This window comes from Struthio camelus, chromosome 6, assembly GCF_040807025.1.
Source record: "Struthio camelus isolate bStrCam1 chromosome 6, bStrCam1.hap1, whole genome shotgun sequence".
NCBI classification, from domain to species: Eukaryota; Metazoa; Chordata; class Aves; order Struthioniformes; family Struthionidae; genus Struthio; species Struthio camelus.
In genome coordinates this window covers 49464520-49489308 of record NC_090947.1, presented here as the reverse complement: position 1 = coordinate 49489308, position 24789 = coordinate 49464520, and positions in this window count along the sequence as shown.

Below are 24789 nucleotides of genomic sequence, written 5' to 3'. Positions count from 1 at the left end.
GAGGGGAGAAAAAGGGCGGTGAAAAGTGTGCGGGGAGGGCGCGGGAGGGGTTTTTGGGGGAAACCGGAAGTGGTCGGTGGGAGGCCGGAAGTGGGAGTGGGCAACCGGAAGTGGGGTGGAAAGGAGCGGGAGGGTGGCGGGGAGGCGTGAGGGGAGAAAAAGGGCGGTGAAAAGTGTGCGGGGAGGTCGCGGGAGTCGGTTTTGGGGGAAACCGGAAGTGGTCGGTCGGAAGCCGGAAGTGGGATTCTGCAACCGGAAGTGGGGTGGAAAGGAGCGGGGGGGTGTCGAGGAGGCGTGAGGGGAGAAAAAGGGCGGTGAAAAGTGTGCGGGGAGGTCGCGGGAGGGGTTTTTGGGGGAAACCGGAAGTGGTCGGTGGGAGGCCGGAAGTGGGATTCGTAAACCGGAAGTGGGGTGGAAAGGAGCGGGGGGGTGTCGGGGAGGCGTGAGGGGAGAAAAAGGGCGGTGAAAAGTGTGCGGGGAGGGCGCGGGAGGGGTTTTTGGGGGAAACCGGAAGTGGTCGGTGGGAGGCCGGAAGTGGTATTCGGCAACCGGAAGTGGTGTGGAAAGGAGCGGGGGGGTGGCGGGGAGGCGTGAGGGGAGAAAAAGGGCGGTGAAAAGTGTGCGGGGAGGGCGCGGGAGGGGTTTTTGGGGGAAACCGGAAGTGGTCGGTGGGAGGCCGGAAGTGGGATTCTGCAACCGGAAGTGGGGTGGAAAGGAGCGGGGGGGTGGCGGGGAGGCGTGAGGGGAGAAAAAGGGCGGTGAAAAGTGTGCGGGGAGGGCGCGGGAGGGGTTTTTGGGGGAAACCGGAAGTGGTGGGTGGGAAGCCGGAAGTGGGATTCGGAAACCGGAAGTGGGGTGGAAAGGAGCGGGGGGGTGGCGGGGAGGCGTGAGGGGAGAAAAAGGGCGGTGAAAAGTGTGCGGGGAGGTCGCGGGAGGGGTTTTTGGGGGAAACCGGAAGTGGTCGGTGGGAGGCCGGAAGTGGGATTCTGCAACCGGAAGTGGGGTGGAAAGGAGCGGGGGGGTGGCGGGGAGGCGTGAGGGGAGAAAAAGGGCGGTGAAAAGTGTGCGGGGAGGTCGCGGGAGGGGTTTTTGGGGGAAACCGGAAGTGGTCGGTGGGAGGCCGGAAGTGGGATTCGGCAACCGGAAGTGGGGTGGAAAGGAGCGGGGGGGTGTCGGGGAGGCGTGAGGGGAGAAAAAGGGCGGTGAAAAGTGTGCGGGGAGGTCGCGGGAGGGGTTTTTGGGGGAAACCGGAAGTGGTGGGTGGGAGGCCGGAAGTGGGATTCGGAAACCGGAAGTGGGGTGGAAAGGAGCGGGGGGGTGTCGGGGAGGCGTGAGGGGAGAAAAAAGGCGGTGAAAAGTGTGCGGGGAGGTCGCGGGAGGGGTTTTTGGGGGAAACCGGAAGTGGTCGGTGGGAGGCCGGAAGTGGGATTCGGAAACCGGAAGTGGGGTGGAAAGGAGCGGGGGGGTGTCGGGGAGGCGTGAGGGGAGAAAAAAGGCGGTGAAAAGTGTGCGGGGAGGTCGCGGGAGGGGTTTTTGGGGGAAACCGGAAGTGGTCGGTGGGAGGCCGGAAGTGGGATTCGGAAACCGGAAGTGGGGTGGAAAGGAGCGGGGGGGTGACGGGGAGGCGTGAGGGGAGAAAAAGGGCGGTGAAAAGTGTGCGGGGAGTGCGCGGGAGGGGTTTTTGGGGGAAACCGGAAGTGGTGGGTGGGAGGCCGGAAGTGGTATTCGTAAACGGGAAGTGGTGTGGAAAGGAGCGGGGGGGTGTCGGGGAGGCGTGAGGGGAGAAAAAGGGCGGTGAAAAGTGTGCGGGGAGGTCGCGGGAGGGGTTTTTGGGGGAAACCGGAAGTGGTGGGTGGGAGGCCGGAAGTGGGATTCGGCAACCGGAAGTGGGGTGGAAAGGAGCGTGGGGGTGTCGGGGAGGCGTGAGGGGAGAAAAAGGGCGGTGAAAAGTGTGCGGGGAGGTCGCGGGAGGGGTTTTTGGGGGAAACCGGAAGTGGTCGGTGGGAGGCCGGAAGTGGGATTCTGCAACCGGAAGTGGGGTGGAAAGGAGCGGGAGGGTGGCGGGGAGGCGTGAGGGGAGAAAAAGGGCGGTGAAAAGTGTGCGGGGAGGTCGCGGGAGTCGGTTTTGGGGGAAACCGGAAGTGGTGGGTGGGAGGCCGGAAGTGGGATTCGGAAACCGGAAGTGGGGTGGAAAGGAGCGGGGGGGTGTCGGGGAGGCGTGAGGGGAGAAAAAGGGCGGTGAAAAGTGTGCGGGGAGGTCGCGGGAGGGGTTTTTGGGGGAAACCGGAAGTGGTCGTTGGGAGGCCGGAAGTGGGATTCGGAAACCGGAAGTGGGGTGGAAAGGAGCGGGGGGGTGTCGGGGAGGCGTGAGGGGAGAAAAAGGGCGGTGAAAAGTGTGCGGGGAGGTCGCGGGAGGGGTTTTTGGGGGAAACCGGAAGTGGTCGGTGGGAGGCCGGAAGTGGGATTCGGAAACCGGAAGTGGGGTGGAAAGGAGCGGGGGGGTGGCGGGGAGGCGTGAGGGGAGAAAAAGGGCGGTGAAAAGTGTGCGGGGAGGTCGCGGGAGTCGGTTTTGGGGGAAACCGGAAGTGGTCGGTGGGAGGCCGGAAGTGGGATTCGGCAACCGGAAGTGGGGTGGAAAGGAGCGGGGGGGTGTCGAGGAGGCGTGAGGGGAGAAAAAGGGCGGTGAAAAGTGTGCGGGGAGGGCGCGGGAGGGGTTTTTGGGGGAAACCGGAAGTGGTCGGTGGGAGGCCGGAAGTGGGATTCTGCAACCGGAAGTGGGGTGGAAAGGAGCGGGGGGGTGTCGGGGAGGCGTGAGGGGAGAAAAAGGGCGGTGAAAAGTGTGCGGGGAGGGCGCGGGAGGGGTTTTTGGGGGAAACCGGAAGTGGTCGGTGGGAGGCCGGAAGTGGGATTCTGCAACCGGAAGTGGGGTGGAAAGGAGCGGGAGGGTGGCGGGGAGGCGTGAGGGGAGAAAAAGGGCGGTGAAAAGTGTGCGGGGAGGTCGCGGGAGTCGGTTTTGGGGGAAACCGGAAGTGGTGGGTGGGAGGCCGGAAGTGGGATTCGGAAACCGGAAGTGGGGTGGAAAGGAGCGGGGGGGTGTCGAGGAGGCGTGAGGGGAGAAAAAGGGCGGTGAAAAGTGTGCGGGGAGGTCGCGGGAGGGGTTTTTGGGGGAAACCGGAAGTGGTGGGTGGGAGGCCGGAAGTGGGATTCGTAAACCGGAAGTGGGGTGGAAAGGAGCGGGGGGGTGTCGGGGAGGCGTGAGGGGAGAAAAAGGGCGGTGAAAAGTGTGCGGGGAGGGCGCGGGAGGGGTTTTTGGGGGAAACCGGAAGTGGTCGGTGGGAGGCCGGAAGTGGGATTCTGCAACCGGAAGTGGGGTGGAAAGGAGCGAGGGAGGCGCGGGGAGGCGTGAGGGGAGAAAAAGGGCGGTGAAAAGTGTGTGGGGAGGTCGCGGGAGTCGGTTTTGGGGGAAACCGGAAGTGGTCGGTCGGAAGCCGGAAGTGGGATTCGGCAACCGGAAGTGGGGTGGAAAGGAGCGGGGGGGTGTCGAGGAGGCGTGAGGGGAGAAAAAGGGCGGTGAAAAGTGTGCGGGGAGGTCGCGGGAGGGGTTTTTGGGGGAAACCGGAAGTGGTCGTTGGGAGGCCGGAAGTGGTATTCGGCAACCGGAAGTGGGGTGGAAAGGAGCGGGGGGGTGTCGGGGAGGCGTGAGGGGAGAAAAAGGGCGGTGAAAAGTGTGCGGGGAGGGCGCGGGAGGGGTTTTTGGGGGAAACCGGAAGTGGTCGGTGGGAGGCCGGAAGTGGGAGTGGGCAACCGGAAGTGGGGTGGAAAGGAGCGGGAGGGTGGCGGGGAGGCGTGAGGGGAGAAAAAGGGCGGTGAAAAGTGTGCGGGGAGGTCGCGGGAGTCGGTTTTGGGGGAAACCGGAAGTGGTCGGTCGGAAGCCGGAAGTGGGATTCTGCAACCGGAAGTGGGGTGGAAAGGAGCGGGGGGGTGTCGAGGAGGCGTGAGGGGAGAAAAAGGGCGGTGAAAAGTGTGCGGGGAGGTCGCGGGAGGGGTTTTTGGGGGAAACCGGAAGTGGTCGGTGGGAGGCCGGAAGTGGGATTCTGCAACCGGAAGTGGGGTGGAAAGGAGCGGGGGGGTGTCGGGGAGGCGTGAGGGGAGAAAAAGGGCGGTGAAAAGTGTGCGGGGAGGGCGCGGGAGGGGTTTTTGGGGGAAACCGGAAGTGGTCGTTGGGAGGCCGGAAGTGGTATTCGGCAACCGGAAGTGGGGTGGAAAGGAGCGGGGGGGTGGCGGGGAGGCGTGAGGGGAGAAAAAGGGCGGTGAAAAGTGTGCGGGGAGGTCGCGGGAGGGGTTTTTGGGGGAAACCGGAAGTGGTCGGTGGGAGGCCGGAAGTGGGATTCGGCAACCGGAAGTGGGGTGGAAAGGAGCGGGGGGGTGGCGGGGAGGCGTGAGGGGAGAAAAAGGGCGGTGAAAAGTGTGCGGGGAGGGCGCGGGAGGGGTTTTTGGGGGAAACCGGAAGTGGTGGGTGGGAAGCCGGAAGTGGGATTCGGAAACCGGAAGTGGGGTGGAAAGGAGCGGGGGGGTGTCGGGGAGGCGTGAGGGGAGAAAAAGGGCGGTGAAAAGTGTGCGGGGAGGTCGCGGGAGGGGTTTTTGGGGGAAACCGGAAGTGGTGGGTGGGAGGCCGGAAGTGGGATTCGGAAACCGGAAGTGGGGTGGAAAGGAGCGGGGGGGTGGCGGGGAGGCGTGAGGGGAGAAAAAGGGCGGTGAAAAGTGTGCGGGGAGGTCGCGGGAGGGGTTTTTGGGGGAAACCGGAAGTGGTCGGTGGGAGGCCGGAAGTGGGATTCGGAAACCGGAAGTGGGGTGGAAAGGAGCGGGGGGGTGGCGGGGAGGCGTGAGGGGAGAAAAAGGGCGGTGAAAAGTGTGCGGGGAGGTCGCGGGAGGGGTTTTTGGGGGAAACCGGAAGTGGTGGGTGGGAGGCCGGAAGTGGGATTCTGCAACCGGAAGTGGGGTGGAAAGGAGCGGGGGGGTGTCGGGGAGGCGTGAGGGGAGAAAAAGAGCGGTGAAAAGTGTGCGGGGAGGGCGCGGGAGGGGTTTTTGGGGGAAACCGGAAGTGGTCGGTGGGAGGCCGGAAGTGGGATTCGGCAACCGGAAGTGGGGTGGAAAGGAGCGGGGGGGTGTCGGGGAGGCGTGAGGGGAGAAAAAGGGCGGTGAAAAGTGTGCGGGGAGGGCGCGGGAGGGGTTTTTGGGGGAAACCGGAAGTGGTCGGTGGGAGGCCGGAAGTGGGATTCTGCAACCGGAAGTGGGGTGGAAAGGAGCGGGGGGGTGTCGGGGAGGCGTGAGGGGAGAAAAAGGGCGGTGAAAAGTGTGCGGGGAGGGCGCGGGAGGGGTTTTTGGGGGAAACCGGAAGTGGTCGGTGGGAGGCCGGAAGTGGGATTCGGCAACCGGAAGTGGGGTGGAAAGGAGCGGGGGGGTGTCGGGGAGGCGTGAGGGGAGAAAAAGGGCGGTGAAAAGTGTGCGGGGAGGTCGCGGGAGGGGTTTTTGGGGGAAACCGGAAGTGGTGGGTGGGAGGCCGGAAGTGGGATTCGTAAACCGGAAGTGGGGTGGAAAGGAGCGGGGGGGTGTCGGGGAGGCGTGAGGGGAGAAAAAGGGCGGTGAAAAGTGTGCGGGGAGGTCGCGGGAGGGGTTTTTGGGGGAAACCGGAAGTGGTCGGTGGGAGGCCGGAAGTGGGATTCTGCAACCGGAAGTGGGGTGGAAAGGAGCGGGGGGGTGTCGGGGAGGCGTGAGGGGAGAAAAAGGGCGGTGAAAAGTGTGCGGGGAGGGCGCGGGAGGGGTTTTTGGGGGAAACCGGAAGTGGTCGGTGGGAGGCCGGAAGTGGGATTCGGCAACCGGAAGTGGGGTGGAAAGGAGCGGGGGGGTGTCGGGGAGGCGTGAGGGGAGAAAAAGGGCGGTGAAAAGTGTGCGGGGAGGTCGCGGGAGGGGTTTTTGGGGGAAACCGGAAGTGGTCGGTGGGAGGCCGGAAGTGGGATTCTGCAACCGGAAGTGGGGTGGAAAGGAGCGGGGGGGTGTCGGGGAGGCGTGAGGGGAGAAAAAGGGCGGTGAAAAGTGTGCGGGGAGGTCGCGGGAGGGGTTTTTGGGGGAAACCGGAAGTGGTCGGTGGGAGGCCGGAAGTGGGATTCTGCAACCGGAAGTGGGGTGGAAAGGAGCGGGGGGGTGTCGGGGAGGCGTGAGGGGAGAAAAAGGGCGGTGAAAAGTGTGCGGGGAGGTCGCGGGAGTCGGTTTTGGGGGAACCGGAAGTGGTCGGTCGGAAGCCGGAAGTGGGATTCGGCAACCGGAAGTGGGGTGGAAAGGAGCGGGGGGGTGTCGAGGAGGCGTGAGGGGAGAAAAAGGGCGGTGAAAAGTGTGCGGGGAGGTCGCGGGAGGGGTTTTTGGGGGAAACCGGAAGTGGTCGGTGGGAGGCCGGAAGTGGGATTCGTAAACCGGAAGTGGGGTGGAAAGGAGCGGGGGGGTGTCGGGGAGGCGTGAGGGGAGAAAAAGGGCGGTGAAAAGTGTGCGGGGAGGGCGCGGGAGGGGTTTTTGGGGGAAACCGGAAGTGGTCGTTGGGAGGCCGGAAGTGGGATTCGGAAACCGGAAGTGGGGTGGAAAGGAGCGGGGGGGTGTCGGGGAGGCGTGAGGGGAGAAAAAGGGCGGTGAAAAGTGTGCGGGGAGGTCGCGGGAGGGGTTTTTGGGGGAAACCGGAAGTGGTCGGTGGGAGGCCGGAAGTGGGATTCGGCAACCGGAAGTGGGGTGGAAAGGAGCGGGGGGGTGTCGGGGAGGCGTGAGGGGAGAAAAAGGGCGGTGAAAAGTGTGCGGGGAGGTCGCGGGAGTCGGTTTTGGGGGAAACCGGAAGTGGTCGGTGGGAGGCCGGAAGTGGGATTCGGCAACCGGAAGTGGGGTGGAAAGGAGCGGGGGGGTGTCGAGGAGGCGTGAGGGGAGAAAAAGGGCGGTGAAAAGTGTGCGGGGAGGGCGCGGGAGGGGTTTTTGGGGGAAACCGGAAGTGGTCGGTGGGAGGCCGGAAGTGGGATTCTGCAACCGGAAGTGGGGTGGAAAGGAGCGTGGGGGTGTCGGGGAGGCGTGAGGGGAGAAAAAGGGCGGTGAAAAGTGTGCGGGGAGGGCGCGGGAGGGGTTTTTGGGGGAAACCGGAAGTGGTCGGTGGGAGGCCGGAAGTGGGATTCTGCAACCGGAAGTGGGGTGGAAAGGAGCGGGAGGGTGGCGGGGAGGCGTGAGGGGAGAAAAAGGGCGGTGAAAAGTGTGCGGGGAGGTCGCGGGAGTCGGTTTTGGGGGAAACCGGAAGTGGTGGGTGGGAGGCCGGAAGTGGGATTCGGAAACCGGAAGTGGGGTGGAAAGGAGCGGGGGGGTGTCGGGGAGGCGTGAGGGGAGAAAAAGGGCGGTGAAAAGTGTGCGGGGAGGTCGCGGGAGGGGTTTTTGGGGGAAACCGGAAGTGGTCGGTGGGAGGCCGGAAGTGGGATTCGGAAACCGGAAGTGGGGTGGAAAGGAGCGGGGGGGTGTCGGGGAGGCGTGAGGGGAGAAAAAGGGCGGTGAAAAGTGTGCGGGGAGGGCGCGGGAGGGGTTTTTGGGGGAAACCGGAAGTGGTCGGTGGGAGGCCGGAAGTGGGATTCGGCAACCGGAAGTGGGGTGGAAAGGAGCGGGGGGGTGGCGGGGAGGCGTGAGGGGAGAAAAAGGGCGGTGAAAAGTGTGCGGGGAGGTCGCGGGAGTCGGTTTTGGGGGAAACCGGAAGTGGTCGGTGGGAGGCCGGAAGTGGGATTCTGCAACCGGAAGTGGGGTGGAAAGGAGCGGGGGGGTGTCGAGGAGGCGTGAGGGGAGAAAAAGGGCGCTGAAAAGTGTGCGGGGAGGTCGCGGGAGGGGTTTTTGGGGGAAACCGGAAGTGGTCGGTGGGAGGCCGGAAGTGGGATTCGGCAACCGGAAGTGGGGTGGAAAGGAGCGGGGGGGTGTCGAGGAGGCGTGAGGGGAGAAAAAGGGCGCTGAAAAGTGTGCGGGGAGGTCGCGGGAGGGGTTTTTGGGGGAAACCGGAAGTGGTCGGTGGGAGGCCGGAAGTGGGATTCTGCAACCGGAAGTGGGGTGGAAAGGAGCGGGGGAGGCGCGGGGAGGCGTGAGGGGAGAAAAAGGGCGGTGAAAAGTGTGTGGGGAGGTCGCGGGAGTCGGTTTTGGGGGAAACCGGAAGTGGTCGGTCGGAAGCCGGAAGTGGGATTCGGCAACCGGAAGTGGGGTGGAAAGGAGCGGGGGGGTGTCGAGGAGGCGTGAGGGGAGAAAAAGGGCGGTGAAAAGTGTGCGGGGAGGTCGCGGGAGGGGTTTTTGGGGGAAACCGGAAGTGGTCGGTGGGAGGCCGGAAGTGGTATTCGGCAACCGGAAGTGGGGTGGAAAGGAGCGGGGGGGTGTCGGGGAGGCGTGAGGGGAGAAAAAGGGCGGTGAAAAGTGTGCGGGGAGGGCGCGGGAGGGGTTTTTGGGGGAAACCGGAAGTGGTCGGTGGGAGGCCGGAAGTGGGAGTGGGCAACCGGAAGTGGGGTGGAAAGGAGCGGGAGGGTGGCGGGGAGGCGTGAGGGGAGAAAAAGGGCGGTGAAAAGTGTGCGGGGAGGTCGCGGGAGTCGGTTTTGGGGGAAACCGGAAGTGGTCGGTCGGAAGCCGGAAGTGGGATTCTGCAACCGGAAGTGGGGTGGAAAGGAGCGGGGGGGTGTCGAGGAGGCGTGAGGGGAGAAAAAGGGCGGTGAAAAGTGTGCGGGGAGGTCGCGGGAGGGGTTTTTGGGGGAAACCGGAAGTGGTCGGTGGGAGGCCGGAAGTGGGATTCGTAAACCGGAAGTGGGGTGGAAAGGAGCGGGGGGGTGTCGGGGAGGCGTGAGGGGAGAAAAAGGGCGGTGAAAAGTGTGCGGGGAGGGCGCGGGAGGGGTTTTTGGGGGAAACCGGAAGTGGTCGGTGGGAGGCCGGAAGTGGTATTCGGCAACCGGAAGTGGGGTGGAAAGGAGCGGGGGGGTGTCGGGGAGGCGTGAGGGGAGAAAAAGGGCGGTGAAAAGTGTGCGGGGAGGTCGCGGGAGGGGTTTTTGGGGGAAACCGGAAGTGGTCGGTGGGAGGCCGGAAGTGGGATTCGGCAACCGGAAGTGGGGTGGAAAGGAGCGGGGGGGTGGCGGGGAGGCGTGAGGGGAGAAAAAGGGCGGTGAAAAGTGTGCGGGGAGGGCGCGGGAGGGGTTTTTGGGGGAAACCGGAAGTGGTGGGTGGGAAGCCGGAAGTGGGATTCGGAAACCGGAAGTGGGGTGGAAAGGAGCGGGGGGGTGGCGGGGAGGCGTGAGGGGAGAAAAAGGGCGGTGAAAAGTGTGCGGGGAGGTCGCGGGAGGGGTTTTTGGGGGAAACCGGAAGTGGTCGGTGGGAGGCCGGAAGTGGGATTCGTAAACCGGAAGTGGGGTGGAAAGGAGCGGGGGGGTGGCGGGGAGGCGTGAGGGGAGAAAAAGGGCGGTGAAAAGTGTGCGGGGAGGTCGCGGGAGGGGTTTTTGGGGGAAACCGGAAGTGGTCGGTGGGAGGCCGGAAGTGGGATTCGTAAACCGGAAGTGGGGTGGAAAGGAGCGGGGGGGTGTCGGGGAGGCGTGAGGGGAGAAAAAGGGCGGTGAAAAGTGTGCGGGGAGGTCGCGGGAGGGGGTTTTGGGGGAAACCGGAAGTGGTCGGTGGGAGGCCGGAAGTGGGATTCGTAAACCGGAAGTGGGGTGGAAAGGAGCGGGGGGGTGTCGGGGAGGCGTGAGGGGAGAAAAAGGGCGGTGAAAAGTGTGCGGGGAGGGCGCGGGAGGGGTTTTTGGGGGAAACCGGAAGTGGTCGTTGGGAGGCCGGAAGTGGGATTCGGAAACCGGAAGTGGGGTGGAAAGGAGCGGGGGGGTGGCGGGGAGGCGTGAGGGGAGAAAAAGGGCGGTGAAAAGTGTGCGGGGAGGGCGCGGGAGGGGTTTTTGGGGGAAACCGGAAGTGGTCGGTGGGAGGCCGGAAGTGGGATTCTGCAACCGGAAGTGGGGTGGAAAGGAGCGGGGGGGTGTCGGGGAGGCGTGAGGGGAGAAAAAGGGCGGTGAAAAGTGTGCGGGGAGGGCGCGGGAGGGGTTTTTGGGGGAAACCGGAAGTGGTCGGTGGGAGGCCGGAAGTGGGATTCTGCAACCGGAAGTGGGGTGGAAAGGAGCGGGGGGGTGTCGGGGAGGCGTGAGGGGAGAAAAAGGGCGGTGAAAAGTGTGCGGGGAGGGCGCGGGAGGGGTTTTTGGGGGAAACCGGAAGTGGTCGGTGGGAGGCCGGAAGTGGGAGTGGGCAACCGGAAGTGGGGTGGAAAGGAGCGGGAGGGTGGCGGGGAGGCGTGAGGGGAGAAAAAGGGCGGTGAAAAGTGTGCGGGGAGGTCGCGGGAGTCGGTTTTGGGGGAAACCGGAAGTGGTCGGTCGGAAGCCGGAAGTGGGATTCGGCAACCGGAAGTGGGGTGGAAAGGAGCGGGGGGGTGTCGGGGAGGCGTGAGGGGAGAAAAAGGGCGGTGAAAAGTGTGCGGGGAGGGCGCGGGAGGGGTTTTTGGGGGAAACCGGAAGTGGTCGGTGGGAGGCCGGAAGTGGGATTCTGCAACCGGAAGTGGGGTGGAAAGGAGCGGGGGGGTGTCGGGGAGGCGTGAGGGGAGAAAAAGGGCGGTGAAAAGTGTGCGGGGAGGGCGCGGGAGGGGTTTTTGGGGGAAACCGGAAGTGGTCGGTGGGAGGCCGGAAGTGGGATTCTGCAACCGGAAGTGGGGTGGAAAGGAGCGGGGGGGTGTCGGGGAGGCGTGAGGGGAGAAAAAGGGCGGTGAAAAGTGTGCGGGGAGGTCGCGGGAGGGGTTTTTGGGGGAAACCGGAAGTGGTGGGTGGGAGGCCGGAAGTGGGAGTGGGCAACCGGAAGTGGGGTGGAAAGGAGCGGGGGGGTGGCGGGGAGGCGTGAGGGGAGAAAAAGGGCGGTGAAAAGTGTGCGGGGAGGTCGCGGGAGTCGGTTTTGGGGGAAACCGGAAGTGGTCGGTCGGAAGCCGGAAGTGGGATTCGGCAACCGGAAGTGGGGTGGAAAGGAGCGGGGGGGTGTCGAGGAGGCGTGAGGGGAGAAAAAGGGCGGTGAAAAGTGTGCGGGGAGGTCGCGGGAGGGGTTTTTGGGGGAAACCGGAAGTGGTCGGTGGGAGGCCGGAAGTGGGATTCGTAAACCGAAAGTGGGGTGGAAAGGAGCGGGGGGGTGTCGGGGAGGCGTGAGGGGAGAAAAAGGGCGGTGAAAAGTGTGCGGGGAGGGCGCGGGAGGGGTTTTTGGGGGAAACCGGAAGTGGTCGGTGGGAGGCCGGAAGTGGTATTCGGCAACCGGAAGTGGGGTGGAAAGGAGCGGGGGGGTGGCGGGGAGGCGTGAGGGGAGAAAAAGGGCGGTGAAAAGTGTGCGGGGAGGTCGCGGGAGGGGTTTTTGGGGGAAACCGGAAGTGGTCGGTGGGAGGCCGGAAGTGGGATTCGGCAACCGGAAGTGGTGTGGAAAGGAGCGGGGGGGTGGCGGGGAGGCGTGAGGGGAGAAAAAGGGCGGTGAAAAGTGTGCGGGGAGGGCGCGGGAGGGGTTTTTGGGGGAAACCGGAAGTGGTCGGTGGGAAGCCGGAAGTGGGATTCGGAAACCGGAAGTGGGGTGGAAAGGAGCGGGGGGGTGGCGGGGAGGCGTGAGGGGAGAAAAAGGGCGGTGAAAAGTGTGCGGGGAGGTCGCGGGAGGGGTTTTTGGGGGAAACCGGAAGTGGTCGGTGGGAGGCCGGAAGTGGGATTCGTAAACCGGAAGTGGGGTGGAAAGGAGCGGGGGGGTGGCGGGGAGGCGTGAGGGGAGAAAAAGGGCGGTGAAAAGTGTGCGGGGAGGGCGCGGGAGGGGTTTTTGGGGGAAACCGGAAGTGGTCGGTGGGAGGCCGGAAGTGGGATTCGGAAACCGGAAGTGGGGTGGAAAGGAGCGGGGGGGTGGCGGGGAGGCGTGAGGGGAGGAAAAGGGCGGTGAAAAGTGTGCGGGGAGGTCGCGGGAGGGGTTTTTGGGGGAAACCGGAAGTGGTGGGTGGGAGGCCGGAAGTGGGATTCGGAAACCGGAAGTGGGGTGGAAAGGAGCGGGGGGGTGTCGGGGAGGCGTGAGGGGAGAAAAAGGGCGGTGAAAAGTGTGCGGGGAGGTCGCGGGAGGGGTTTTTGGGGGAAACCGGAAGTGGTCGGTGGGAGGCCGGAAGTGGGATTCGTAAACCGGAAGTGGGGTGGAAAGGAGCGGGGGGGTGACGGGGAGGCGTGAGGGGAGAAAAAGGGCGGTGAAAAGTGTGCGGGGAGGGCGCGGGAGGGGTTTTTGGGGGAAACCGGAAGTGGTCGGTGGGAGGCCGGAAGTGGTATTCGTAAACGGGAAGTGGTGTGGAAAGGAGCGGGGGGGTGTCGGGGAGGCGTGAGGGGAGAAAAAGGGCGGTGAAAAGTGTGCGGGGAGGTCGCGGGAGGGGTTTTTGGGGGAAACCGGAAGTGGTGGGTGGGAGGCCGGAAGTGGGATTCGGAAACCGGAAGTGGGGTGGAAAGGAGCGGGGGGGTGGCGGGGAGGCGTGAGGGGAGAAAAAGGGCGGTGAAAAGTGTGCGGGGAGGGCGCGGGAGGGGTTTTTGGGGGAAACCGGAAGTGGTCGGTGGGAGGCCGGAAGTGGGATTCTGCAACCGGAAGTGGGGTGGAAAGGAGCGGGAGGGTGGCGGGGAGGCGTGAGGGGAGAAAAAGGGCGGTGAAAAGTGTGCGGGGAGGTCGCGGGAGTCGGTTTTGGGGGAAACCGGAAGTGGTGGGTGGGAGGCCGGAAGTGGGATTCGTAAACCGGAAGTGGGGTGGAAAGGAGCGGGGGGGTGTCGGGGAGGCGTGAGGGGAGAAAAAGGGCGGTGAAAAGTGTGCGGGGAGGTCGCGGGAGGGGTTTTTGGGGGAAACCGGAAGTGGCCGGTGGGAGGCCGGAAGTGGGATTCGTAAACCGGAAGTGGGGTGGAAAGGAGCGGGGGGGTGTCGGGGAGGCGTGAGGGGAGAAAAAGGGCGGTGAAAAGTGTGCGGGGAGGGCGCGGGAGGGGTTTTTGGGGGAAACCGGAAGTGGTCGGTGGGAGGCCGGAAGTGGGATTCGGCAACCGGAAGTGGGGTGGAAAGGAGCGGGGGGGTGTCGGGGAGGCGTGAGGGGAGAAAAAGGGCGGTGAAAAGTGTGCGGGGAGGTCGCGGGAGTCGGTTTTGGGGGAAACCGGAAGTGGTCGGTGGGAGGCCGGAAGTGGGATTCGGCAACCGGAAGTGGGGTGGAAAGGAGCGGGGGGGTGTCGAGGAGGCGTGAGGGGAGAAAAAGGGCGGTGAAAAGTGTGCGGGGAGGTCGCGGGAGTCGGTTTTGGGGGAAACCGGAAGTGGTCGGTGGGAGGCCGGAAGTGGGATTCTGCAACCGGAAGTGGGGTGGAAAGGAGCGGGGGGGTGTCGGGGAGGCGTGAGGGGAGAAAAAGGGCGGTGAAAAGTGTGTGGGGAGGTCGCGGGAGTCGGTTTTGGGGGAAACCGGAAGTGGTCGGTCGGAAGCCGGAAGTGGGATTCGGCAACCGGAAGTGGGGTGGAAAGGAGCGGGGGGGTGTCGAGGAGGCGTGAGGGGAGAAAAAGGGCGGTGAAAAGTGTGCGGGGAGGTCGCGGGAGGGGTTTTTGGGGGAAACCGGAAGTGGTCGGTGGGAGGCCGGAAGTGGGATTCTGCAACCGGAAGTGGGGTGGAAAGGAGCGGGGGGGTGTCGGGGAGGCGTGAGGGGAGAAAAAGGGCGGTGAAAAGTGTGCGGGGAGGGCGCGGGAGGGGTTTTTGGGGGAAACCGGAAGTGGTCGGTGGGAGGCCGGAAGTGGGAGTGGGCAACCGGAAGTGGGGTGGAAAGGAGCGGGAGGGTGGCGGGGAGGCGTGAGGGGAGAAAAAGGGCGGTGAAAAGTGTGCGGGGAGGTCGCGGGAGTCGGTTTTGGGGGAAACCGGAAGTGGTCGGTCGGAAGCCGGAAGTGGGATTCGGCAACCGGAAGTGGGGTGGAAAGGAGCGGGGGGGTGTCGAGGAGGCGTGAGGGGAGAAAAAGGGCGGTGAAAAGTGTGCGGGGAGGTCGCGGGAGGGGTTTTTGGGGGAAACCGGAAGTGGTCGGTGGGAGGCCGGAAGTGGGATTCGTAAACCGGAAGTGGGGTGGAAAGGAGCGGGGGGGTGTCGGGGAGGCGTGAGGGGAGAAAAAGGGCGGTGAAAAGTGTGCGGGGAGGGCGCGGGAGGAGTTTTTGGGGGAAACCGGAAGTGGTCGTTGGGAGGCCGGAAGTGGGATTCGGAAACCGGAAGTGGGGTGGAAAGGAGCGGGGGGGTGTCGGGGAGGCGTGAGGGGAGAAAAAGGGCGGTGAAAAGTGTGCGGGGAGGTCGCGGGAGGGGTTTTTGGGGGAAACCGGAAGTGGTCGGTGGGAGGCCGGAAGTGGGATTCGGCAACCGGAAGTGGGGTGGAAAGGAGCGGGGGGGTCGCGGGGAGGCGTGAGGGGAGAAAAAGGGCGGTGAAAAGTGTGCGGGGAGGTCGCGGGAGTCGGTTTTGGGGGAAACCGGAAGTGGTCGGTGGGAGGCCGGAAGTGGGATTCGGCAACCGGAAGTGGGGTGGAAAGGAGCGGGGGGGTGTCGAGGAGGCGTGAGGGGAGAAAAAGGGCGGTGAAAAGTGTGCGGGGAGGTCGCGGGAGGGGTTTTTGGGGGAAACCGGAAGTGGTCGGTGGGAGGCCGGAAGTGGGATTCGTAAACCGGAAGTGGGGTGGAAAGGAGCGGGGGGGTGTCGGGGAGGCGTGAGGGGAGAAAAAGGGCGGTGAAAAGTGTGCGGGGAGGTCGCGGGAGGGGTTTTTGGGGGAAACCGGAAGTGGTCGGTGGGAGGCCGGAAGTGGGATTCGGCAACCGGAAGTGGGGTGGAAAGGAGCGGGGGGGTGGCGGGGAGGCGTGAGGGGAGAAAAAGGGCGGTGAAAAGTGTGCGGGGAGGTCGCGGGAGTCGGTTTTGGGGGAAACCGGAAGTGGTCGGTCGGAAGCCGGAAGTGGGATTCGGCAACCGGAAGTGGGGTGGAAAGGAGCGGGGGGGTGTCGAGGAGGCGTGAGGGGAGAAAAAGGGCGGTGAAAAGTGTGCGGGGAGGTCGCGGGAGGGGTTTTTGGGGGAAACCGGAAGTGGTGGGTGGGAGGCCGGAAGTGGGATTCTGCAACCGGAAGTGGGGTGGAAAGGAGCGGGGGGGTGTCGGGGAGGCGTGAGGGGAGAAAAAGGGCGGTGAAAAGTGTGCGGGGAGGGCGCGGGAGGGGTTTTTGGGGGAAACCGGAAGTGGTCGGTGGGAGGCCGGAAGTGGGATTCGGCAACCGGAAGTGGGGTGGAAAGGAGCGGGGGGGTGGCGGGGAGGCGTGAGGGGAGAAAAAGGGCGGTGAAAAGTGTGCGGGGAGGTCGCGGGAGGGGTTTTTGGGGGAAACCGGAAGTGGTCGGTGGGAGGCCGGAAGTGGGATTCGGCAACCGGAAGTGGGGTGGAAAGGAGCGGGGGGGTGTCGGGGAGGCGTGAGGGGAGAAAAAGGGCGGTGAAAAGTGTGCGGGGAGGTCGCGGGAGGGGTTTTTGGGGGAAACCGGAAGTGGTCGTTGGGAGGCCGGAAGTGGGATTCGGAAACCGGAAGTGGGGTGGAAAGGAGCGGGGGGGTGTCGGGGAGGCGTGAGGGGAGAAAAAGGGCGGTGAAAAGTGTGCGGGGAGGGCGCGGGAGGGGTTTTTGGGGGAAACCGGAAGTGGTCGGTGGGAGGCCGGAAGTGGGATTCTGCAACCGGAAGTGGGGTGGAAAGGAGCGTGGGGGTGTCGGGGAGGCGTGAGGGGAGAAAAAGGGCGGTGAAAAGTGTGCGGGGAGGGCGCGGGAGGGGTTTTTGGGGGAAACCGGAAGTGGTCGGTGGGAGGCCGGAAGTGGGAGTGGGCAACCGGAAGTGGGGTGGAAAGGAGCGGGAGGGTGGCGGGGAGGCGTGAGGGGAGAAAAAGGGCGGTGAAAAGTGTGCGGGGAGGTCGCGGGAGTCGGTTTTGGGGGAAACCGGAAGTGGTCGGTCGGAAGCCGGAAGTGGGATTCGGCAACCGGAAGTGGGGTGGAAAGGAGCGGGGGGGTGTCGAGGAGGCGTGAGGGGAGAAAAAGGGCGGTGAAAAGTGTGCGGGGAGGTCGCGGGAGGGGTTTTTGGGGGAAACCGGAAGTGGTCGGTGGGAGGCCGGAAGTGGGATTCGGAAACCGGAAGTGGGGTGGAAAGGAGCGGGGGGGTGTCGGGGAGGCGTGAGGGGAGAAAAAGGGCGGTGAAAAGTGTGCGGGGAGGTCGCGGGAGGGGTTTTTGGGGGAAACCGGAAGTGGTCGGTGGGAGGCCGGAAGTGGGAGTGGGCAACCGGAAGTGGGGTGGAAAGGAGCGGGAGGGTGGCGGGGAGGCGTGAGGGGAGAAAAAGGGCGGTGAAAAGTGTGCGGGGAGGTCGCGGGAGTCGGTTTTGGGGGAAACCGGAAGTGGTCGGTCGGAAGCCGGAAGTGGGATTCGGCAACCGGAAGTGGGGTGGAAAGGAGCGGGGGGGTGTCGAGGAGGCGTGAGGGGAGAAAAAGGGCGGTGAAAAGTGTGCGGGGAGGTCGCGGGAGGGGTTTTTGGGGGAAACCGGAAGTGGTCGGTGGGAGGCCGGAAGTGGGATTCGTAAACCGAAAGTGGGGTGGAAAGGAGCGGGGGGGTGTCGGGGAGGCGTGAGGGGAGAAAAAGGGCGGTGAAAAGTGTGCGGGGAGGGCGCGGGAGGGGTTTTTGGGGGAAACCGGAAGTGGTCGGTGGGAGGCCGGAAGTGGTATTCGGCAACCGGAAGTGGGGTGGAAAGGAGCGGGGGGGTGGCGGGGAGGCGTGAGGGGAGAAAAAGGGCGGTGAAAAGTGTGCGGGGAGGTCGCGGGAGGGGTTTTTGGGGGAAACCGGAAGTGGTCGTTGGGAGGCCGGAAGTGGGATTCGGCAACCGGAAGTGGGGTGGAAAGGAGCGGGGGGGTGGCGGGGAGGCGTGAGGGGAGAAAAAGGGCGGTGAAAAGTGTGCGGGGAGGGCGCGGGAGGGGTTTTTGGGGGAAACCGGAAGTGGTCGGTGGGAGGCCGGAAGTGGGATTCTGCAACCGGAAGTGGGGTGGAAAGGAGCGGGGGGGTGGCGGGGAGGCGTGAGGGGAGAAAAAGGGCGGTGAAAAGTGTGCGGGGAGGTCGCGGGAGGGGTTTTTGGGGGAAACCGGAAGTGGTCGTTGGGAGGCCGGAAGTGGGATTCGTAAACCGGAAGTGGGGTGGAAAGGAGCGGGGGGGTGTCGGGGAGGCGTGAGGGGAGAAAAAGGGCGGTGAAAAGTGTGCGGGGAGGGCGCGGGAGGGGTTTTTGGGGGAAACCGGAAGTGGTCGGTGGGAGGCCGGAAGTGGGATTCGGAAACCGGAAGTGGGGTGGAAAGGAGCGGGGGGGTGGCGGGGAGGCGTGAGGGGAGGAAAAGGGCGGTGAAAAGTGTGCGGGGAGGTCGCGGGAGGGGTTTTTGGGGGAAACCGGAAGTGGTGGGTGGGAGGCCGGAAGTGGGATTCGGAAACCGGAAGTGGGGTGGAAAGGAGCGGGGGGGTGTCGGGGAGGCGTGAGGGGAGAAAAAAGGCGGTGAAAAGTGTGCGGGGAGGTCGCGGGAGGGGTTTTTGGGGGAAACCGGAAGTGGTCGGTGGGAGGCCGGAAGTGGGATTCGGAAACCGGAAGTGGGGTGGAAAGGAGCGGGGGGGTGACGGGGAGGCGTGAGGGGAGAAAAAGGGCGGTGAAAAGTGTGCGGGGAGTGCGCGGGAGGGGTTTTTGGGGGAAACCGGAAGTGGTGGGTGGGAGGCCGGAAGTGGTATTCGTAAACGGGAAGTGGTGTGGAAAGGAGCGGGGGGGTGTCGGGGAGGCGTGAGGGGAGAAAAAGGGCGGTGAAAAGTGTGCGGGGAGGGCGCGGGAGGGGTTTTTGGGGGAAACCGGAAGTGGTGGGTGGGAAGCCGGAAGTGGGATTCGGAAACCGGAAGTGGGGTGGAAAGGAGCGGGGGGGTGGCGGGGAGGCGTGAGGGGAGAAAAAGGGCGGTGAAAAGTGTGCGGGGAGGTCGCGGGAGGGGTTTTTGGGGGAAACCGGAAGTGGTCGGTGGGAGGCCGGAAGTGGGATTCGTAAACCGGAAGTGGGGTGGAAAGGAGCGGGGGGGTGGCGGGGAGGCGTGAGGGGAGAAAAAGGGCGGTGAAAAGTGTGCGGGGAGGTCGCGGGAGGGGTTTTTGGGGGAAACCGGAAGTGGTCGGTGGGAGGCCGGAAGTGGGATTCTGCAACCGGAAGTGGGGTGGAAAGGAGCGTGGGGGTGTCGGGGAGGCGTGAGGGGAGAAAAAGGGCGGTGAAAAGTGTGCGGGGAGGGCGCGGGAGGGGTTTTTGGGGGAAACCGGAAGTGGTCGGTGGGAGGCCGGAAGTGGGATTCTGCAACCGGAAGTGGGGTGGAAAGGAGCGGGGGGGTGTCGGGGAGGCGTGAGGGGAGAAAAAGGGCGGTGAAAAGTGTGCGGGGAGGGCGCGGGAGGGGTTTTTGGGGGAAACCGGAAGTGGTCGGTGGGAGGCCGGAAGTGGGATTCGTAAACCGGAAGTGGGGTGGAAAGGAGCGGGGGGGTGTCGGGGAGGCGTGAGGGGAGAAAAAGGGCGGTGAAAAGTGTGCGGGGAGGGCGCGGGAGGGGTTTTTGGGGGAAACCGGAAGTGGTCGGTGGGAGGCCGGAAGTGGGATTCGGCAACCGGAAGTGGGGTGGAAAGGAGCGGGGGGGTGTCGGGGAGGCGTGAGGGGAGAAAAAGGGCGGTGAAAAGTGTGCGGGGAGGGCGCGGGAGGGGTTTTTGGGGGAAACCGGAAGTGGTCGGTGGGAGGCCGGAAGTGGGATTCGTAAACCGGAAGTGGGGTGGAAAGGAGCGGGGGGGTGTCGGGGAGGCGTGAGGGGAGAAAAAGGGCGGTGAAAAGTGTGCGGGGAGGGCGCGGGAGGGGTTTTTGGGGGAAACCGGAAGTGGTCGGTGGGAGGCCGGAAGTGGGATTCGGCAACCGGAAGTGGGGTGGAAAGGAGCGGGGGGGTGTCGGGGAGGCGTGAGGGGAGAAAAAGGGCGGTGAAAAGTGTGCGGGGAGGTCGCGGGAGGGGTTTTTGGGGGAAACCGGAAGTGGTGGGTGGGAGGCCGGAAGTGGGATTCGTAAACCGGAAGTGGGGTGGAAAGGAGCGGGGGGGTGTCGGGGAGGCGTGAGGGGAGAAAAAGGGCGGTGAAAAGTGTGCGGGGAGGTCGCGGGAGGGGTTTTTGGGGGAAACCGGAAGTGGTCGGTGGGAGGCCGGAAGTGGGATTCTGCAACCGGAAGTGGGGTGGAAAGGAGCGGGGGGGTGTCGGGGAGGCGTGAGGGGAGAAAAAGGGCGGTGAAAAGTGTGCGGGGAGGGCGCGGGAGGGGTTTTTGGGGGAAACCGGAAGTGGTCGGTGGGAGGCCGGAAGTGGGATTCGGCAACCGGAAGTGGGGTGGAAAGGAGCGGGGGGGTGTCGGGGAGGCGTGAGGGGAGAAAAAGGGCGGTGAAAAGTGTGCGGGGAGGTCGCGGGAGGGGTTTTTGGGGGAAACCGGAAGTGGTCGGTGGGAGGCCGGAAGTGGGATTCTGCAACCGGAAGTGGGGTGGAAAGGAGCGGGGGGGTGTCGGGGAGGCGTGAGGGGAGAAAAAGGGCGGTGAAAAGTGTGCGGGGAGGGCGCGGGAGGGGTTTTTGGGGGAAACCGGAAGTGGTCGGTGGGAGGCCGGAAGTGGGATTCGGCAACCGGAAGTGGGGTGGAAAGGAGCGGGGGGGTGGCGGGGAGGCGTGAGGGGAGAAAAAGGGCGGTGAAAAGTGTGCGGGGAGGTCGCGGGAGTCGGTTTTGGGGGAACCGGAAGTGGTCGGTCGGAAGCCGGAAGTGGGATTCGGCAACCGGAAGTGGGGTGGAAAGGAGCGGGGGGGTGTCGAGGAGGCGTGAGGGGAGAAAAAGGGCGGTGAAAAGTGTGCGGGGAGGTCGCGGGAGGGGTTTTTGGGGGAAACCGGAAGTGGTCGGTGGGAGGCCGGAAGTGGGATTCGTAAACCGGAAGTGGGGTGGAAAGGAGCGGGGGGGTGTCGGGGAGGCGTGAGGGGAGAAAAAGGGCGGTGAAAAGTGTGCGGGGAGGGCGCGGGAGGGGTTTTTGGGGGAAACCGGAAGTGGTCGTTGGGAGGCCGGAAGTGGGATTCGGAAACCGGAAGTGGGGTGGAAAGGAGCGGGGGGGTGTCGGGGAGGCGTGAGGGGAGAAAAAGGGCGGTGAAAAGTGTGCGGGGAGGTCGCGGGAGGGGTTTTTGGGGGAAACCGGAAGTGGTCGGTGGGAGGCCGGAAGTGGGATTCGGCAACCGGAAGTGGGGTGGAAAGGAGCGGGGGGGTGGCGGGGAGGCGTGAGGGGAGAAAAAGGGCGGTGAAAAGTGTGCGGGGAGGTCGCGGGAGTCGGTTTTGGGGGAAACCGGAAGTGGTCGGTGGGAGGCCGGAAGTGGGATTCGGCAACCGGAAGTGGGGTGGAAAGGAGCGGGGGGGTGTCGAGGAGGCGTGAGGGGAGAAAAAGGGCGGTGAAAAGTGTGCGGGGAGGGCGCGGGAGGGGTTTTTGGGGGAAACCGGAAGTGGTCGGTGGGAGGCCGGAAGTGGGATTCTGCAACCGGAAGTGGGGTGGAAAGGAGCGTGGGGGTGTCGGGGAGGCGTGAGGGGAGAAAAAGGGCGGTGAAAAGTGTGCGGGGAGGGCGCGGGAGGGGTTTTTGGGGGAAACCGGAAGTGGTCGGTGGGAGGCCGGAAGTGGGATTCTGCAACCGGAAGTGGGGTGGAAAGGAGCGGGAGGGTGGCGGGGAGGCGTGAGGGGAGAAAAAGGGCGGTGAAAAGTGTGCGGGGAGGTCGCGGGAGTCGGTTTTGGGGGAAACCGGAAGTGGTGGGTGGGAGGCCGGAAGTGGGATTCGGAAACCGGAAGTGGGGTGGAAAGGAGCGGGGGGGTGTCGGGGAGGCGTGAGGGGAGAAAAAGGGCGGTGAAAAGTGTGCGGGGAGGTCGCGGGAGGGGTTTTTGGGGGAAACCGGAAGTGGTCGGTGGGAGGCCGGAAGTGGGATTCGGAAACCGGAAGTGGGGTGGAAAGGAGCGGGGGGGTGTCGGGGAGGCGTGAGGGGAGAAAAAGGGCGGTGAAAAGTGTGCGGGGAGGGCGCGGGAGGGGTTTTTGGGGGAAACCGGAAGTGGTCGGTGGGAGGCCGGAAGTGGGATTCGGCAACCGGAAGTGGGGTGGAAAGGAGCGGGGGGGTGGCGGGGAGGCGTGAGGGGAGAAAAAGGGCGGTGAAAAGTGTGCGGGGAGGTCGCGGGAGTCGGTTTTGGGGGAAACCGGAAGTGGTCGGTGGGAGGCCGGAAGTGGGATTCTGCAACCGGAAGTGGGGTGGAAAGGAGCGGGGGGGTGTCGAGGAGGCGTGAGGGGAGAAAAAGGGCGCTGAAAAGTGTGCGGGGAGGTCGCGGGAGGGGTTTTTGGGGGAAACCGGAAGTGGTCGGTGGGAGGCCGGAAGTGGGATTCGGCAACCGGAAGTGGGGTGGAAAGGAGCGGGGGGGTGTCGAGGAGGCGTGAGGGGAGAAAAAGGGCGCTGAAAAGTGTGCGGGGAGGTCGCGGGAGGGGTTTTTGGGGGAAACCGGAAGTGGTCGGTGGGAGGCCGGAAGTGGGATTCTGCAACCGGAAGTGGGGTGGAAAGGAGCGGGGGAGGCGCGGGGAGGCGTGAGGGGAGAAAAAGGGCGGTGAAAAGTGTGTGGGGAGGTCGCGGGAGTCGGTTTTGGGGGAAACCGGAAGTGGTCGGTCGGAAGCCGGAAGTGGGATTCGGCAACCGGAAGTGGGGTGGAAAGGAGCGGGGGGGTGTCGAGGAGGCGTGAGGGGAGAAAAAGGGCGGTGAAAAGTGTGCGGGGAGGTCGCGGGAGGGGTTTTTGGGGGAAACCGGAAGTGGTCGGTGGGAGGCCGGAAGTGGTATTCGGCAACCGGAAGTGGGGTGGAAAGGAGCGGGGGGGTGTCGGGGAGGCGTGAGGGGAGAAAAAGGGCGGTGAAAAGTGTGCGGGGAGGGCGCGGGAGGGGTTTTTGGGGGAAACCGGAAGTGGTCGGTGGGAGGCCGGAAGTGGGAGTGGGCAACCGGAAGTGGGGTGGAAAGGAGCGGGAGGGTGGCGGGGAGGCGTGAGGGGAGAAAAAGGGCGGTGAAAAGTGTGCGGGGAGGTCGCGGGAGTCGGTTTTGGGGGAAACCGGAAGTGGTCGGTCGGAAGCCGGAAGTGGGATTCTGCAACCGGAAGTGGGGTGGAAAGGAGCGGGGGGGTGTCGAGGAGGCGTGAGGGGAGAAAAAGGGCGGTGAAAAGTGTGCGGGGAGGTCGCGGGAGGGGTTTTTGGGGGAAACCGGAAGTGGTCGGTGGGAGGCCGGAAGTGGGATTCGTAAACCGGAAGTGGGGTGGAAAGGAGCGGGGGGGTGTCGGGGAGGCGTGAGGGGAGAAAAAGGGCGGTGAAAAGTGTGCGGGGAGGGCGCGGGAGGGGTTTTTGGGGGAAACCGGAAGTGGTCGGTGGGAGGCCGGAAGTGGTATTCGGCAACCGGAAGTGGTGTGGAAAGGAGCGGGGGGGTGGCGGGGAGGCGTGAGGGGAGAAAAAGGGCGGTGAAAAGTGTGCGGGGAGGTCGCGGGAGGGGTTTTTGGGGGAAACCGGAAGTGGTCGGTGGGAGGCCGGAAGTGGGATTCGGCAACCGGAAGTGGGGTGGAAAGGAGCGGGGGGGTGGCGGGGAGGCGTGAGGGGAGAAAAAGGGCGGTGAAAAGTGTGCGGGGAGGGCGCGGGAGGGGTTTTTGGGGGAAACCGGAAGTGGTGGGTGGGAAGCCGGAAGTGGGATTCGGAAACCGGAAGTGGGGTGGAAAGGAGCGGGGGGGTGGCGGGGAGGCGTGAGGGGAGAAAAAGGGCGGTGAAAAGTGTGCGGGGAGGTCGCGGGAGGGGTTTTTGGGGGAAACCGGAAGTGGTCGGTGGGAGGCCGGAAGTGGGATTCTGCAACCGGAAGTGGGGTGGAAAGGAGCGTGGGGGTGTCGGGGAGGCGTGAGGGGAGAAAAAGGGCGGTGAAAAGTGTGCGGGGAGGTCGCGGGAGGGGTTTTTGGGGGAAACCGGAAGTGGTCGGTGGGAGGCCGGAAGTGGGATTCGGAAACCGGAAGTGGGGTGGAAAGGAGCGGGGGGGTGTCGGGGAGGCGTGAGGGGAGAAAAAGGGCGGTGAAAAGTGTGCGGGGAGGTCGCGGGAGGGGTTTTTGGGGGAAACCGGAAGTGGTGGGTGGGAGGCCGGAAGTGGGATTCGGAAACCGGAAGTGGGGTGGAAAGGAGCGGGGGGGTGTCGGGGAGGCGTGAGGGGAGAAAAAGGGCGGTGAAAAGTGTGCGGGGAGGGCGCGGGAGGGGTTTTTGGGGGAAACCGGAAGTGGTGGGTGGGAGGCCGGAAGTGGGATTCGGAAACCGGAAGTGGGGTGGAAAGGAGCGGGGGGGTGGCGGGGAGGCGTGAGGGGAGAAAAAGGGCGGTGAAAAGTGTGCGGGGAGGTCGCGGGAGGGGTTTTTGGGGGAAACCGGAAGTGGTGGGTGGGAGGCCGGAAGTGGGATTCGGAAACCGGAAGTGGGGTGGAAAGGAGCGGGGGGGTGTCGGGGAGGCGTGAGGGGAGAAAAAAGGCGGTGAAAAGTGTGCGGGGAGGTCGCGGGAGGGGTTTTTGGGGGAAACCGGAAGTGGTCGGTGGGAGGCCGGAAGTGGGATTCGGAAACCGGAAGTGGGGTGGAAAGGAGCGGGGGGGTGACGGGGAGGCGTGAGGGGAGAAAAAGGGCGGTGAAAAGTGTGCGGGGAGTGCGCGGGAGGGGTTTTTGGGGGAAACCGGAAGTGGTCGGTGGGAGGCCGGAAGTGGGATTCGGAAACCGGAAGTGGGGTGGAAAGGAGCGGGGGGGTGTCGGGGAGGCGTGAGGGGAGAAAAAGGGCGGTGAAAAGTGTGCGGGGAGGGCGCGGGAGGGGTTTTTGGGGGAAACCGGAAGTGGTCGGTGGGAGGCCGGAAGTGGGATTCGTAAACCGGAAGTGGGGTGGAAAGGAGCGGGGGGGTGTCGGGGAGGCGTGAGGGGAGAAAAAGGGCGGTGAAAAGTGTGCGGGGAGGGCGCGGGAGGGGTTTTTGGGGGAAACCGGAAGTGGTCGGTGGGAGGCCGGAAGTGGGATTCGGCAACCGGAAGTGGTGTGGAAAGGAGCGGGGGGGTGTCGGGGAGGCGTGAGGGGAGAAAAAGGGCGGTGAAAAGTGTGCGGGGAGGTCGCGGGAGGGGTTTTTGGGGGAAACCGGAAGTGGTGGGTGGGAGGCCGGAAGTGGGATTCGTAAACCGGAAGTGGGGTGGAAAGGAGCGGGGGGGTGTCGGGGAGGCGTGAGGGGAGAAAAAGGGCGGTGAAAAGTGTGCGGGGAGGTCGCGGGAGGGGTTTTTGGGGGAAACCGGAAGTGGTCGGTGGGAGGCCGGAAGTGGGATTCTGCAACCGGAAGTGGGGTGGAAAGGAGCGGGGGGGTGTCGGGGAGGCGTGAGGGGAGAAAAAGGGCGGTGAAAAGTGTGCGGGGAGGGCGCGGGAGGGGTTTTTGGGGGAAACCGGAAGTGGTCGGTGGGAGGCCGGAAGTGGGATTCGGCAACCGGAAGTGGGGTGGAAAGGAGCGGGGGGGTGTCGGGGAGGCGTGAGGGGAGAAAAAGGGCGGTGAAAAGTGTGCGGGGAGGTCGCGGGAGGGGTTTTTGGGGGAAACCGGAAGTGGTC